Consider the following 16,902-nt stretch of genomic DNA (forward strand, 5'->3'; position numbering starts at 1 on the left):
AACGCAAACTAGGGGAAAGCATTCAGCAGGACAATTATTCAATGTACAAGGGATGTCCTGACTTGAATACTATTGAGAATCTATTAAATTACAACAAAACTGTTGTCTATATGTGTCCCTCAAGCAACTTGAGAAAACGTGAGCAAATCAGTGAAGAAGAATGTACAAAAATGTACACCATGTTGGTGTGCAAAGTTAGTACTTACCCCACATCTCCAACACACAAAAAAAAATATCTGTAGCTGCATATGCTACCTAAGATTGTTCTTTTTAGGTAGAATGGCTGAACCTTATTGGTATATATCAGGCCCAAAAGAAAAAACAGCAGATTGCTTGTTAATGTAAATCTGCACTTACTTATTAAATCATGTAAGATTTTAAGTTAACTGTATTTGTTAAGTTAAGTTGTTATGTTGTTATGTTATCCAGTAACCCTATCACCCTGCAACTGGAAGCCAACTGAAGCTAAGCAGTTTGTATTAGCCTGGTCAGTACCTGGATGGGAGACCTCCTGGGGAAAAACTAAGGTTGCTGCTGGAAGAGGTGTTAGTGGGGCCAGCAGGGGGTGCTCACCCTGTGGTTTGTGTGGGTCCTAATGCCACAGTATAGTGACGGGGACACTGTACTGTAAAAAGGCGCCGTCCTTCGGATGAGACGTAAAACTGAGGTCCTGACTCTCTGTGGTCATTAAAAATCCCAGAGTGTTTCTCGAAAAGAGTAGGTGTGTAAACCTGGTGTCCTGGCCAAATTTCCCATTGGCATTTACCAATAATCCTAATACTCCTAATAATCCCCATCTATAAACTGGCTTCATTACTCTCCTCTCCTCCTCACTAAGAGCTGATGTGCGGTGAGCATTCTGGTGCACAATGGCTGCTGTCGCATTACATGCAGCACATTTATAGCTGTGGAGGGGAGTCCCCTAAAAGTGTAAGCATTTACTATTATTATAGTGTCTTACTGAAAATGGCGCTAGAAAGGTAAATAGATGTACAGTATATGGCATTGCAGTCATTGAGTTGACCATGAACTCCTCTTTATACCAAAGTATTCAAGAGACAAATGTGACTGTCCGACAGCTAAAGCTTGGCTTAAATTGTGTCATGAAACAGGACAATGATCCCAAGCACACCAGCAAATCTACAACTGAGTGGCTGAAAAGGTGTTGGAATGGCCAAGTCAAAGTCCAGACCCCAACTCCATTGAGATGCTGTGGCAGGACCTTAAGAGAGCTGTGCGTAAACAAATGCCCTAAAATGTCAATGAACTGAAGCAATGTTGTAAAGAAGAGTGGGCCAAAATTCTTCCAAAACAATGTGAGAGACTGATAAACTCATACAGAAAATGTAACGTAAAAAGTTATTGTTGCTAAAGGTGGTTCTACAAGCTACTGAATCATGGGGTGTACTTAGTTTTTCCCACATGGCTTCTGCATTTAAGCTTATTTTTGGTTAAATAATTGCATAGTGGAATCTGTTATGTGTTGTTTGTCACCCGAGGTTAGATTTACCGAATTCTAGGACCTGGTAAGGTCCAGATGATTTTTTATGTCCAGATCTATAAAACCATACAAGTGAAGGAGGGTGTACTTTCTTTCACATGACTGTATATACACCTGACAACTTTTCGGCGTCTCTTTACATAACTGAGGCACATTAATATTGCGTATTTTTCAGTCGATTGGTTTGACAAATGTTTATCATTGTTAATTTAGGCCTATGTCATGTTTACAGTATATACAGTATTAGCTTGAAAGTACATTGTTATTAGGCTGCGTCTTGCAAAGAATTACAAAAAATAACTAATTTACCCAAAGCAGTACTCTGCTTTGCCTGCGGTTTGAATCACTGGAATCTGAGATGATTTTGTTGGCCAATCAGCTGCAGCTAAAAGAAAGACCTCGCATCTGGTGAAGGGAAGTGTAGGCTGGCCTCGTTTAAGACTTTGGCTCCCTTGCATTGTCATCTAAATTAAAACTACATTTACCAGCAAGCCAAAAATGTGACGATTGAAGAGTTGTTTTCAGTTGAACACTACACGCGAGGGTAAGGCTCATACTATAATGTTGCTATTTTTATATACAGTAATAACTCATTTTGTTATATCATGTTTTTTAAATATACTGTATATTGAAATGAACGCCAAAGTTTTAAAACACACGAATAGCATTGATTTCAGTATCATTCGTTACATTTTCCTGTACTGTAACGTACTGTACCATGTCTTGTCAAACTCTACTGGAGAAAGGAAAACGATTGAATTCTGACATTTGTAGTGATAATCTGGGAACACCGACTAAAGAATAAATGTTAGTAAATGTAATATTGATTCGATATGACGTCACACATGCTAGCATTTTGCGATTCATTGTTACGCAACCTCAATATAATGTAGCTGGGTCCATCAACTTCGGGCAAAACGTCCTCATTCACATTTTGGAAGAGTTCTGATTTGTCGGGACCAAACTGTATCATACACCCGCTCACACCTAACTTAATATTAAGTCTCCTTATGCAAAGTATGTGTAGATATTTTAAAGACATGATTAGTGAAAATTTAAGAAATTAAAGGAATGACTGCCTAAAGCGCTACAGTAAGTGTTGCGTGCTATGAAGTTTCTTTGTTACGAGCACTAAAAGGTGCAGTACTCCCATACTGCGTCCTATTTTTACTTATTGTAGCCTTGAGGTGAGACGTTGCCTAACAACCAAGCGCACTGTAGCACCTCAACATTAATACCTGTATTAGGCAGCATATCATTTTACATAAAACCTATAAGTTTACAATGTCTAACTTATGCATTATGTGCCCACCCTTTCCTTTGTTTCTAAAACTCAAACAACATTTTATATAGTGGTTGATCAGTCCCAGTGCTTAGAGGGAAGAATTGCACAAATGCAGACTCAATGCTGTACAAATCTTTAAAAAAGTTCAAAATAAAACTAAGCATTTCAACTTGCAGTATAAGAAAAACTTTCAGTTACTAAAGCTTTAAATCTATTTTTTGTCCTCTATTGAGCTTCCCCAGCCTGTCTGGGGAATTGTTTTAAGTTAGCTTTTTGAGTGACTGGTTGTCCATACAATGAGATTGTAGGGATTCTCATTCTCATACTGGCCACCTGCCTCTAGACAACTGTGGGCAACTAATGGAGCTTCTAAAACATGCAAATTCAGAGTCCATGTATGTAACCATAAATGTGTATGAGAAGCTTCCCAGATGTTGTTAGTAAATGTGCATTCTTTTAAACACTTTTGGGTTTTATGATAACTTGAGTATGAAGACTACTAAGTTATAACTCACTTGTAACAGATGTGTTTTGCTGACTTCTGTTATGTGGCTTGAAAAAGAGGTGACCCAAACAAGAAACTCAGTAAGAAAGAAATCAAAAAAGAAATTTAGACACTTAAAATGAATTCAATAAATTCTCTCTCAGTGTGTCAGCTCCCCTTTCACTTTACACTCAGTAATATTGTGTATTTTAAGGGTTAAGATCAAAGAACTCTTTAATGACTGCAAGCAAATGGTCATTCCCCAAGCTGGGGAATGTTTTTAAAAGAACCCACAAAAGGCTGAATCTAGCACTTTCTACTCTTGTGTCTATATTAAGAAATTTAAGACTATTGGCATTGTGGCCAACCTTCTAGGAAGAGGATTTGGATGTGTTTTGCAACCACAGGCTGTGAAACCAATGGTTTGGAAGGCAACTGTGAATTAAAAGGCAAACGTAATACACACTGGCTTCTTCTAGGTACAGTGTGTCAAAAACTACTATTTGAAATCATGTTTGATTGTGGCATTCAAAGCTGGGTTGTACGAAAGAAGCCTCTTCTGAGAGCAAACCATAAAAGGAGCTAACTCAGACTTTCATCTGTTCACCTATTTTCTAACCACTTTATCCAGTACAGGGTCGCGGTGGAGCTGGACCCCATCCCAGCAAACTGCAGGTGCAAGGCAGGATATACCTTGGGTTGGATACCAGTCCACATATACTCACAAACACAGACATGCACAGTCTCACACCAGGGCCAATTTTCTCAGAAGCCAACTAACCTAACACTTCGGAAAGATGTCTAAATGCCCTTATCTTATGTGTAAACTTTATGTACTCTTTGATATATTTCTAATGAATACAGCTTAATGTCATCTAAATCTAAAATGCTGACTAGGGAACTAAACCTGTTTTTTTATCTTTCATTTGATCTTTTGATATTTCACCAGTATTATTGTATGCTGTCATCTCCTGTTTCTTTTAAAAGTGTCCTATTCCTCAAGTTGAGTTTTCTGGACTTGTCTGAAAAACTATTAATGAAGTCCTGTTACAGAGTAAATCTTAACTTATTTTCATATTCTATAACAGAACTTCATTTACAGTTTTATATTTTAATTTTTGATTTCTTTGCATTTTTTGTTAATGTAATATCTTTCACTCATAAAGTTTTTTAGTTTGAACATTCAAGATTTTATATTTTAATACTCACAGTTTTCCTCTGGGTGTTTCCTCCCACATTGCAAACGTATACTGGTAGGTTAATTGGCGTCTGAGAAATTTGGCCATAGTGGGGGTTTGTGTGTTCGTGTTTATGTCTGTATTTGCCCTACAATGATATAGCATCCCATCCAGGGTGTATTCTGCCTTGTATAGTATGATTGCAGGGATAGAAAATGGATGTATGTTTATTGATATTCAAATTGTTGTCTGATACTTCAAAAACAACAACAAGGACACAGTTTTACTCTTGAATATGATTTCAAGACAACAATAGCAGTGCCTAAGAATATGCACTAATTAAGAGCTAAAAAGCACTGAGGAGGTCTTGGTATTTTTTTTTTATTTCAATTGATTTTTCTTCTTACATCATTATTACATTATTATTAGTGGTGAATCATGTCAGAATTAAAGTAGAATAACTTATAACATTAGAAAATAATGTTTTATTATTGATGTTGTTCTTATTCTACTATTACTACTTTTTCAAGTTTAGGTTAAGGCCATCGTACACTGCATTTTTGTTCGTCACAAGTTAGAAAAAGAATAAACAATGGGGACCCTGAACATAAAGATCAGTTGGTAAAAATGGTTTTGCTGTACATTTGTTTGATGTGGCTGAAGGGTACCTCTTGTTTGACTCCTGATTTTTATGTGACTCCTCCTGTTAAAAGATGTACAAAAAGCTGCACTAGTTTAATTTACATTCACTGGGTAGGTGGCAAGAGAAGAATGCCTTTCTGTAAAGAGTGAACAAAGCAGTCAAAGATCAATGGTAATTTATCAAATGATTTCCCATTTCATTCAGTTTTCCCAGAGCCAGCTGGATGGATAACTAAGAAACTGTTTTCCAGCTATAGTAGTTGTTTAGACAGCTTCCAAACTTTTGAACGCAGGAGAGAAAAAAGCACTGTGTTGATAGGAGAGTGGGGGAGATGATATTCGACTAAACGAATTGTATGATGGCCAAACAACAGTGCAAGTGCAATCCCCACTTTGTAGGTTTGTTACTGGAATCCCAGAGTGTCTGTTTTGTACTCTCACAGTACTTGTTATGCAATTTTGTATAGTCTTTTAAATTAGGTGATTTAGCCTAATCTGTGTTTCATACAGAAGTTAATTAACACCTCATATTAGCATGTATGCTGAGATTATATTGGAAGTTGTGTGCTTGCTGAATCTTAAATAGCAGAAAAAATCATTTATTGCAACAATTAATGTAGTATTTTAGAATTTTGTACATGCAACAGAACTCAAGCATTTAAAATCTGATTTTAATACGTTTATGAAATATCTGAAGTATAGAACCCTTAAAAGTATTGGGAGAGAAAGTCTGCCATTTTTGCTTGCCAGCCAAACAAATTGATTTTGTGACCCTGAGAGTTAAAGAAATGATAAAATATAATATGTACTGTAGTTTATTTATCGGTAATTTCATGCATGTTGTAGCGGTGGCTGTTTCTCACCAGACACATGGCAGGGCTATATATAGATGTAGCTACTGTATACCGTAGGTCATATTCTGTTTGGTTTAGAAGGCAGGTTTATGTCATAATGGTTCAACCACAAAGACCAGATTCTAGTATTACGTATCTGAAGCATAGTGCATCAGCCCAGTCACCACCATCCCTACCGTCAAGAGTGGTGGCTGCAGTATTATGTTAATTGGCTGATTCTCATCAGCAGCGATTTTTCAAGATTGAGGGGAAAATGGATAAAGAGACATAAACATAATCTGCAGAAAAGTCTGTAAAACACTTCACAATGAACATTCACAATGACCCAGAGCCCAATGCCAAAGATACATCAAGCAGCTTAAGAATAAGAAAGTGAAAGATCTTTCATGGCTGAGTCAAAGTTCTGACTTGAATACTATTGAGGATCTTTGGTCTGACTTAACACTGCTCTCCATATGCTATCTCCAAGCAACTTGAGAGAGATTAAGAAAATTGAGGAAGAAGAATGGGTAAAAATTGCACCAAGCTGGTGTGTAAAATTGATAGAGACATATTCAGTAAGACTTGTGACTGTAATTGCTGCTACAGACGCTTCCACTAAATATTGAATTCATGGCTAAATTCCTATGCAAATTACATTTAATTTTTTTCTATAGTTGACATTTACTGTAATTTATCTTAGCCTTTGGAAGTCTTCAGCTTTCAGGTTTTGAATAAAATATTAACTGAAAAAATGGAACATTATAGAAATCTGAATCCTAGTGAAAGACTGTATTTGTTAAAGCATAATGAACAGTCTTAAGTTTTACATCAGTAGGCTATTTGTTACATACAGAATGTTATTAACATTTAATTAGTGGGGGAATTTGTGTATTTTGAGCAGTATTGTTCATCTGCAGTAAAGAAATTCTAAGTTCAAGTTTCATAAAAATCCCAGGTGCTCAGTGTTTGGTATGTGAGTTTAAATTGTCAAAATTAGTTATTATTTTTTTCAATAACAATACCAAAAGACATGGTTTAAATTAGACCTAGCATAAAAAGATAAAAGATACAACCACATCTTTCTTGTTTAATGTTTTTTGAATAAGAAGAGTATTCTGGTTGCCATCTACTGTACATGATTGAAGGTGACATTTTTGAGAATAATTCCCCATAGAAAGTGTTCTGTTTCAGCTGTCAGTAGGTCAGTAAGTCCAAAGATATGAGCAAATTGGATTTGTGAGGGACAGACCATACCCTAGAAAGAGGATAGTCACACGAGTTACATAATCCTTTTCAGACTGTATTGACTACAGCACGTGAAATTCCAGGGCACAAGAGCCTGCACATCAGCAGAATGATTAGAGTTTGTCATCTGTGTGAAAATGATCTGCATGATCAAGAGGCTTTTCAGGGGTAACTGTTTACAGTTGAGAGATTTAATTGCTGTCTTCTGTGTGCCAGAGAACATGTTAGGTGGCGGCAGCAAGAATGGAGTAGTTTTATTTCCCAATAAATGTTGTTACATCCCTGAAAGACTGAACAGAAAGTTGTGTATGAGACAGCTTGTTGAGCTTTATGCTTTTTATCACATTGTTCAGGTTAACTGGTGATGCAGTGGAAGTGAGAAAATGTGGGAAGAAATGTCCTTTAACACACAAATGTGGATTAGTTCAGATTGAGGTCAACATTACTTCTCAATAATGCATTGATGCATTGAAGGTCTTGAGTCGAGTCAGGTCTTTGCGTCTATGTGTCAAGACATCTACAGCAGTGTTAATGCACAAGAAGTCAAACTGTACATTAACTTGTACTGTTTTAATTCTGACAATATGTTATATTTCATAAAGAAAATGTAACTTGATTCTTCAGTCATTTCTCAGCATGGTGGCACCGTGGTAAGCAATGTTGTTCCATAGTGCTGGGGACCTGCATTCAATTCTAGACCCTGAGTGCTGTCAGCGTGGAGTTTGTATGTTCTTCTGCTTTCGTGTGGGTTTCCTCTGGGTGCTCCAGTTTCCTCTCTCAGTCCAAAAGCATACTGGTAGGCTTCTATGAAAATTGACCCAGAGTGTGTGCTTGTCGGTGTCTGTGTGAGCCCTGAGATGGACTGGCATCCCATCCAGGGTGTACCACGCCTTGTGCTTATTACTTGCAAGGGGAGACTCTGCCTCCCCTGTTCCCCTGTGTTGTATGAAGTGGTTAGAAGATGGGTGGAATCACTTTTTTTCCTATATTTGCCCTTCACAACAGCAGCATACTGGAACATCAATAGTAATAGATCATGAAGAATTCCTGCAGTATCCAGGGTAGTCGTCTTTCATCTGTTTTCCTGGATATCCAAGTAAAGTAACTGTGTTTCTTGGGTCAGCTATCTTGGGTGTAGTGTTCCAGGTTCTGATTTCACAGGCAGTCACAAAATGCACGCTGAGGATGGGATCCAAGAAAGTGTGTTACAGTTACTGGATGGATGACCTGGGTTAAAACTAAATAACATTAATAAAGCATTATTAATGAGTTTTGGGAGGCTAAAACATAATTTAGGATCCCTGTAACCAAAGGCTGCTTTAGTGATATTTTGTGAAATGCCATATAAAATCCTTGGACCAAAGTTACTGCTTGTTGTGTATATTGTACACATATTGTACAGTAGCAGAGGTGTGGGGCGTAGACCATTAAATGTTTTGTAGGTCAGAAGGAATACTTTAAATTCAGGACTATAATCAGTTGGACACCAATGTAAATATCATAAAAATGGAGCTTTACAGTATATGTAAGCTCATTCTTTTTGTTAAAACATGCACCAAATTGTGACCAAACTGGAGTCTGGACTACTGTCTATAATGCACTTCAGTGTACCAGACATTAGCCCATTACTGTTGTCTAACCTGGATGTAACAAATACATAAAAAATATTTTTTGGGTGTTTTGTGTTTAAAGAAATTCCCTTTTATTGGAATTATTTCTAGATGGAGAAAAGTTACTCCAGACATGTGGATTTAAATTAAACAAGTTCTTGATCAAAGAATAAGCCCATATTATGTTCTGAGGCACTGGGGCTATGCATATAGCTGTCTATGGTATGTACTGTATGTTTAGATCAGACTGTCCAAGGTTCTCCTTTCCTGATGGTAAAATCTTTGTTTTATCTGAATTCATGATAAGAAAATTATTAGTCATTCAGTTTTTAATGTTTTTCATTTTTAATTTAAGGCTGAGGAGTAAAGGGGATTTATAGATAAATACAATACATCTGCATGTCATTGTGTGTATTTCTGATATTATAAACTGTGAAATGTTAGATTATGTTTAACTGTATTATGTTTATTACATACAGTTGGAACCAGGAGAGGACACAGCTAGTGATGCCAATTAAGGTTTCAAAACAATTCGTATTTGGTAGTCAAATGCACATAAAGTTAAAGAAAGGTGTTTGAAGACAGAAGCACATCATTCATTATTCTAATTAAAGTAGTTTCAGTGCTGTAAGTGGGGCAAAGATCAGATTGATTTTTTTCAGAAATATCATTTGATGTAAGCAAATCATGTTACAGATTTGTAACCACAAGATTTTAGATGACAGTGGGAGATTAGAAACGGGCATATACTTTTTTCGTGACTTATCAATTACATGTGATTTTGTTCACATTTCCTGTGGTTTTGGTTCAGATTTGTTTTTAAAATACTTGATTAAATCCATTAGATAACAGAACTACACTTAACTTGTGCACCAATAGATATTTAGTCTTGCATAGGTATTCAGATCCGTGCACAGTTTTTAGATTTTGTTGCTTTAAAGCTTGCAGTCATGACACTTTGAAGGAGCAATTAAGTTGTTATACACACAAACCTATTCCACATATAATTAATATGAAAGAAAAATCAAAAAGTAATTTGAATGATTAAATACAGTACCTTCAGAAAGTCTATAACCCCTTGAAGTTATTCACATTTTGTTCTGCTAGTGCCTCAGAGTTTCATGTATTTAAATAGGGATTTACATTTCATGTATTTAACTGAGGATTACAACTGTGAGTCTTGCAGAGGGCAGCATGTTTTCCCCATGGACTTTTCTGACTTTTTGCTACTCATTTGCTACTCATTTTCCCTTTCACCATGATAAGTGCCCCAGTACCTGCCGATGATAAATTTCCCTATAACATCATGGCACCAGGTTGGTGTTCTATAGGTTATGTTAGGTTTGTGCCAAATTTAGTTTGCATTCAGGCCAAAAAGTTCCTTTTTAGTTCAGTCAGACCATAAAATAGTTTGCCATTTGATGTTTACAACATCACTTGAATCTAGTTTTGCTTTTTTTTTCGTAAAGGTTTCTTTCTTGTCATCCAGTCATAAAAGCCAGATGTGGAGTGCTCGGGTGATTGTTGTCAGTTGAGCACTTTGACCAGTCTTGGCCATAATAGCCTATAGATCTTTCAAAGTTGTCGTTGGCCTATTGGTACTGATCTCTGATCCGTTTCCTTCTTGCTTGGTCATCCAGTTTAGTGGTATGGCCTGGTCTAGTCAATACACCTTTCACTTCCTGAAATCATAATCATCTTGATTGTGCTCCATGGATATTTTTATACTCATCCTCTGATCTGTGTGATCTTTCTCAAACTGTTTAATTTATCTGAAATCATATGAATTACTACACTTTAACATAATTTGGGGCTTAACTTAACGTATGATTTTGAAGGTGAGCTAATTTAGGATTGATATAACAGGAAAATTAATTTTCTAAATTTTTTTCCACTTGGAAGTTGAGAGTTAGAATGTGTAGATAAATGAAAATACATTTTTAATACATTTAAATTTCAGAGTATCAGACAACAGAAGATGAGAATGCTGAAACCATTGCTATGACAAACCTTTTTTATTTAATTTAATTTACCTTAACAAACCATACAGCTAGTTGAATAGCCTTTTTAATAATACTGATTCTCATGATTTCAGAATAAAAACTGTCTCTGTGAGACATGTAGGTCAGGTAGTGAATTTCAAGCAAAAGACACAAGACCCAAGACTAAGGAGCTTTCAGTGCAAGTCAAGGATAAAGTAATTGAAAAACATAGCCCAGGTGAAGGTTATAAAAATATTATTGTCTCTGAATATTCCCATGAGCACAGTTTACTTAATGCAGTAAATCGTACCACCCAGACCCAACCTACAGTAGATGAGGTCCTCCTTTCAAAATAAGCACCCTAGCAAGGAGAAAACTGGTGATGGATGCCGCTTTGAGGTCAAGTTTGAAAGAGCTATTGAGCTCAGTAGCTGAGATGGGAGAATGTGTATCGGTTAACAATATCCTAGTTCTCCACAGATCTGGCCTGAATGGTAGAGTGGAATACCTATTTCAAATCCACCATGCATTTCACACCAAAGTACCTGAGTGATCCTGTGCCAAATGGTTTTGTGGTCAGATGAGACCCAATTGAGAATTTATGGTTAAGATGCCAAGCATTGCATTTTGTATACAATCAACACAGCACATCTCCCAGTCAACACCATTGTTACAGTTAAGCATGTTATTGGGAGCATTGTGATCTTGGGATGCTTCTGTTCAGCAGGGATAGGAAACATGGCTAGGATTAGGCAAAGAATTAAAAATGAGTAGGCAAAGCATGGTACGAATACTAGAGAAAAATCTGTTTCTGTCTGCTTAATAAGTGTTAAAACTGGAGTGAAACTTCCAGGCCAATTATCTAAAGAAAAGGCTGAGGCTACACTAGAGTGGCTTTTGACTAAGAAAGTGAATGTTCTTGAGTGGCCCAGTCTAAGTACTGACATTAATCCTGCTGAGAATCTGTGGAATGACTTGAAAAATGAAAGAACTGGAGCAGTAATGCCAAGAAGAATGGGCCAAACCTGTACCAAGTCAATGTGCAAAGTTGATAGAGTCTTTCCCCAAATAACTAGGTACTGTAATTGCTGCCAAAGATGTATCCACCAAATGTTTAATGAGTTAATGGGTGAATACTTACGCAATTAACATCATCAGCAGCATATTTTAGATTTTTTCTGTTTAGTTTTTGCCAGCTTTTGCTGACGGTTTCAGTTTGAGCATTTAGATTTTGAGGGAAACATTGAGTTTAAAAATGTGCATGCATTTTATTATAATTTGGCAAAATTGGACTCCGTATAAAGGGTTTGCATACTTTTGCAAAGCATGGCTCAACAATACTGTGTACGTCCAAAATGAAAAGTATTGAATCTTATCTCCCCTTGATAAAATGAAGTTATTTTCAAATATATATATAAAGAAAATCTCTAGATTGGTACCTTCCATTGTTTTTATGTCTTGTTTAATTTATCATCCTGTCACTTCTCAACTTGCATGTTGGCAGTCAGAGATTTGTTAAAACACGGGCTTCTGTAGTTTGGGCTAGGAAAGGAAATGATGAAATACATTCATACATCCCGTCCAGTGTATACCCTGCCTTTCAATGTTGCTTGCCAGGATGGGCTTCGGCTCCCCCATGTCCCTGAATTGGAGTAAGCCGTTAGAAAATGAATGAGGGATGAATATGCCATACCCTTTAACTATTAGGGAATATAAATGTGAATATAGAATATTTACATTTACCAGGGTGTTGTAGATTTTTTCATTTCAATTATTTTCCCAATAATTATCTATTTGTTTTTCTTTTGAATTTTGTTGGTTGCAAGGTCACATTAAAGATGAAAAAATATCTGACATGAATTATCTTGATTTCTGGCTTTACATCACAAAAATCTGCAATTTCAGTAATTTGAATTTTATATCCACTGTATGTTCTAGCAGTTCCGGATTAAAGTAACCTGATTGAGAATGGTCAGCGTTGCAGGACAACTGGGAGCTTACTGATTTCTTGCCCATATACAAATCTAGTGTTATAGTTTAAAATAAAAGGCATTTGGAGGTACTGTGACTTTGAAACAACTGATTAACAAATCACACAGCTTTACATATGCGTCCTGAAGACGGTGTGAAGACTAAAGTATGCAGAGCAGCATCAGTAGTATAATTAAATAAGAGGAATAGCAACATTTCAGAGCATCTGTTCCCCAATGTGGATGACTTACATTCAAATAAAACGAGAGAGAAGTTAAGAACTCAGTAAACAATATCTCCTTATAGCATACAGTACCTTGCAACAATAAAGTTCAGTTTTGTGCATGCTATGAGTGAGTTAAGAATATAAATACATCTGTTTCCAATTGAACTAGAGTTCTCAACAAGGCTTTTAGAGTTGCAAGTTCTGTGTTTAAATTCAAGAAGATTCTGTATCTTTATGGTACATATTTTGAATAGTGTCATATTAAGCAGTCCCACACCAGAATAAAACCAATTTGTCCTATAGCTAGAATCACAAAACTTTCTTTGGAAAGGGGCAGACTGTTAATACTGTATATTGTCATCTAAAGGCTTTGCTTCCACCTTTAAGAACCCAGTGAGCTCTAAAAGAGTCTGATGTGCTTTGTTGTTGCTAAGGCTCCTGTGAAGCATGGCTGCATTAAGATAAATACCAAGGGAAGGATGATCTGTAAGAAGAGACGAACTGGCAAAATTCTACAAGCAGAATAAAAGTCATATTGTGAATGCAGTCTTATTTATTCTCTGATCTGCACAATTTACTGACACACATACCCAGTAAACAGTAAACCAGTAAAAACAACTCTGCACTTGTGTGCTGCTCTTTCTTTCTGAAAAGTAAATGATGTGGAGCCGGTGCTGTCAGCATTTTCATGTTTTAAAGACTGTAGGGAAATGTCAAATTTGATGCAAGTCAGCAAGAATATAAAATCTTATAGAATTGTGTTGGTTTTCTTTCTTTTGTGGTGCAAAAGTCAAAAGTACAGTATCCAACCCAATGGGACATTGTGGTTTCTGCAGGAAAGCTCAAAAAAGAAATTTCATATGGAACAGTGATAAACTTTCTAGCTAGATTCAGATGCTATTTGAGTGGCGATTGTTAGTAAGTTATTTTATATATTTTTTATATATTTTTCAGATTGTTTTCTGAAAGGAGAAATTGCACAATTAGTGATAAACTTTCTGTGCCTTCCAAACATATTGGGAACACAAAGTCAAAACTCTTATAGCCATCAACAACTCCCCTAGCGGCTGGAATGTATGAATTCGCTCTCGGTTCTAGAGGGGAGATGAGGGCAACCAGGATGGATCAACTCGTTTTCCCAGTTACCTCACTGCAGAGCAAAAGTCATGCCAGAATTAATAAAAACTCTTAAAGTTCAGCTTTCACTTCAGCTCTGTTTGTTTGAGCAGCAGTGATGGGAGAAGGGGAGAGATTCTTTGTGAGCTGTGGAGACTGGGATTCGCTGGAGAAGTGAGGCTCTGGTCAGGGAAACAGCCTTGCTGGGAGCTTCATGCAGCAGATGGGAGATGGGCCCCATGGAGTAGAGTTCCTGGTTCTTCACTCCTTTGCTTGGAGACATGCTGCTGCCTGGGTATGGCAGTTCAGTGGCATGAGAGGCATTTCTGAATTCAACTTGAAAAGGCAGTGAGGAGGGAGCCTGGTTGGAAGAGGTGAGGCAGAACACCTAGGGCAGTGGTTCTCAAACTGTGGTACACGTACCAGCAGTGGTACGCGGAGCGCCACCAGCTGGTACGCCATAAGACCCTGGAACTTTGTTGTGTGCGCTGAAAAATCAGGACAGGTTTTTATATTTTCTATTTTAATACGTGTCGAATATGCAGCCTACCTACTATGGTACAGTGCGCGCTAATACTTCAGTGGACACAGGGCTACTATGTAAGTCAATACTGCTCTATAGGAATGCGTGCTACGGACGTAAGTGACCAATTGTATTTAAAACAAAAGCTATCTCCAGCAAATAGGGAGGTAGGAGAATGTGTGTGATTTTGGAACAATGCCAATGTTGTAAAAACAGGAATGCATAGAAATACGAGCTATGAACACTGGTAATCTTGTGAGCACAAGAAAGCGTAATCGATAACAGAAAAATAATTAAGAGCTCTTCTAAGTTAATTTGAGAAAAATACACAGAGCGTCTCTGTGTTTCGCTCCCATGCGCATGAAATAAATACGGAAATTAAAAGAGAAACGCAGAAAAATGCAAGCTTGCGGATTGTTAAAGCAGGTAAACCCCACACTATTATGTGTGGAGAAAAAGCTGCTAAACAGCTCGACCTGCTGCCCCCCCGAATGACACCGTCACTTATTGAATTATTGAAATGGTGGATGATATTAAAAGTATGTTGATAGAGCACGTTAAGATGAGCAGATGTTTTTCACTGCAATTAGATGAGTCTGTTGGCGATTTGGCCAATTTGCTCGTTTACGTTAGATACGAGTTTGAGGGTACTGTACGTCCCATGAGGACTTTCTTTTCTGTAAGCCGCTACCAACAGGAACTACAGGAGAGCACATATTTCAGCTTCTGAATGAATTTATCGAAGAGAATGGCATCGACTGGATAAAATGTGTTGGAGTTTGTACAGATGGGGCTAGAGCAAAGACAAGCCAACACAGCGGTGTAGTTGCACGAATTAGAGAGGTTGCTCCAGAAATTAAATGTGAATTGTATCAAGGCTCGAAAAATTTATTCACATCTGCTTTGCTCAACTAAATAGGCTCACCCCTCTCACTGAAATGGTGCTTTTCTATTATTTTTATTTGTTTTTGTTACTGTTTTTTTTCGGTAAAACTGTTTGAGAAGCCACCTTTAAAGGTGCTTTATCAAATAAAGTTGATTATTATAATATTTATTATATGTATGTGTGAGTGTGTGTGCAAGCATGCTCATGTTGGTGATTGAGAATTTCTGGGGTTCCTATGACGTGTAGGTGGTACTTGGATGCTTTGGTTGGATTAGGGGTGTCACTTGGTCCAAAAAGTTTGAGAACCACTGACTTAGGGCAATTATTAGCGAGCACTGCAGTTCAGGTCCTCCTGGAGGTGGAAAACTGAGCAGCTCTTACGAACAGCTGTGCATAGCTGTGGCATGGTGCTTCACCAATTGAAATGTACATAGTGGCTAAGTTCTAGAGAGAAGTGTTTCACCATGGACTGTCACGATTATAGTCCCCCCTCCTTAAGGGTGCTCCAGCCCTTTCACGTGAGACTTTATTCTGTGCACCTGTTTCCTATTCCCAGCCCACTTTAAAAGCCAGGCGCTGACGCTCATCCGGGCTCTGCATCTGATTTCCGTATCGTGTGAGTCCGGGACCTGGAAGCGCCTGGTCCTGTTAAGGTTTTAATCTCGGTTCCTGTTCCTGTTCCCTGTCCGCCGGTTCCGACCCGGTCTTCGTGTTTTAATTCCGCGTTCTGATGGATCTCCTGGTTTTGGACTTACCCTTGTATTTTGGATTCTCTCTAAGGACTTCTCTTTTGGATTGTTCGCCTCGGCCACACCTCCCCCATGCACCAGCGCACCTTGGACACACCCCCCTGTCTTCAGCCCCGTATTCCTGCATGACGTTTCCCTAGTGTTTCCCCACTTCGTCGGATTGTGTCGTCCGCATAGGGTCCGGAAAGAACTGTTCGTTACATGGACATCAACTTCCTGGTTGTCTGGCATCATCCTTCCCCATCAGGAGTGGCGATAGAGGAGCTTGTGCTGACAGCTTTTATATGGAGACTGATACCATTAAGCTTGAAACAGCAGGTACTTCTTACAGATCTACTGTACTCAGTTATTGAACTAGTGAAGAAGCTAAAGAGAGTTTTAGCTAATTGCACATTGAAATAAGCATTGTGAGATAACCCAAAGAGTTTGGGTTAGAGGAAGCCGCAAAGGCACTTGTGTAAAGTGTATAGCAAATAGTTTGAGAAAATTATCGCCACTCTCACATCTGTCCCCCCCATTCCCAGACAGATAGTGACACATTATTCCCCAAAATCACATATGGTGTTTTAAGTTGTCTGTGGTTGCATTTAGTCCTGGAAAGCCCTCATACATCCTGACCCATCTTCTCTTGGTCTACTAGGTCATGTTGCCTCCAGAATAATTTTCTG

The 16,902-nt window shown here is 37.8% G+C and overlaps 1 protein-coding gene across 2 annotated transcripts in view; it reads left to right on the forward strand.

Annotated features, from left to right (window-relative positions):
* Window positions 1–1,940: 1,940 nt before the first annotated feature.
* The window catches only part of tbxas1 (thromboxane A synthase 1 (platelet)), a 129,354-nt gene continuing 114,392 nt past the window's right edge, over window positions 1,941–16,902 (forward strand). Inside the window, exons 1-2 of one of the 2 annotated variants that reach the window (XM_069192155.1) lie at window positions 1,951–2,045; window positions 16,266–16,552. The gene's annotated coding sequence lies outside the window, so the exon portion shown is untranslated. Of the gene's footprint in view, window positions 2,046–16,265; window positions 16,553–16,902 lie in introns of both variants that reach the window. The other variant, XM_006633793.3, reaches the window with a different exon arrangement.

This window comes from Lepisosteus oculatus, chromosome 7 (genome assembly GCF_040954835.1).
Source record: "Lepisosteus oculatus isolate fLepOcu1 chromosome 7, fLepOcu1.hap2, whole genome shotgun sequence".
In the NCBI taxonomy this organism is placed as follows: domain Eukaryota; kingdom Metazoa; phylum Chordata; class Actinopteri; order Semionotiformes; family Lepisosteidae; genus Lepisosteus; species Lepisosteus oculatus.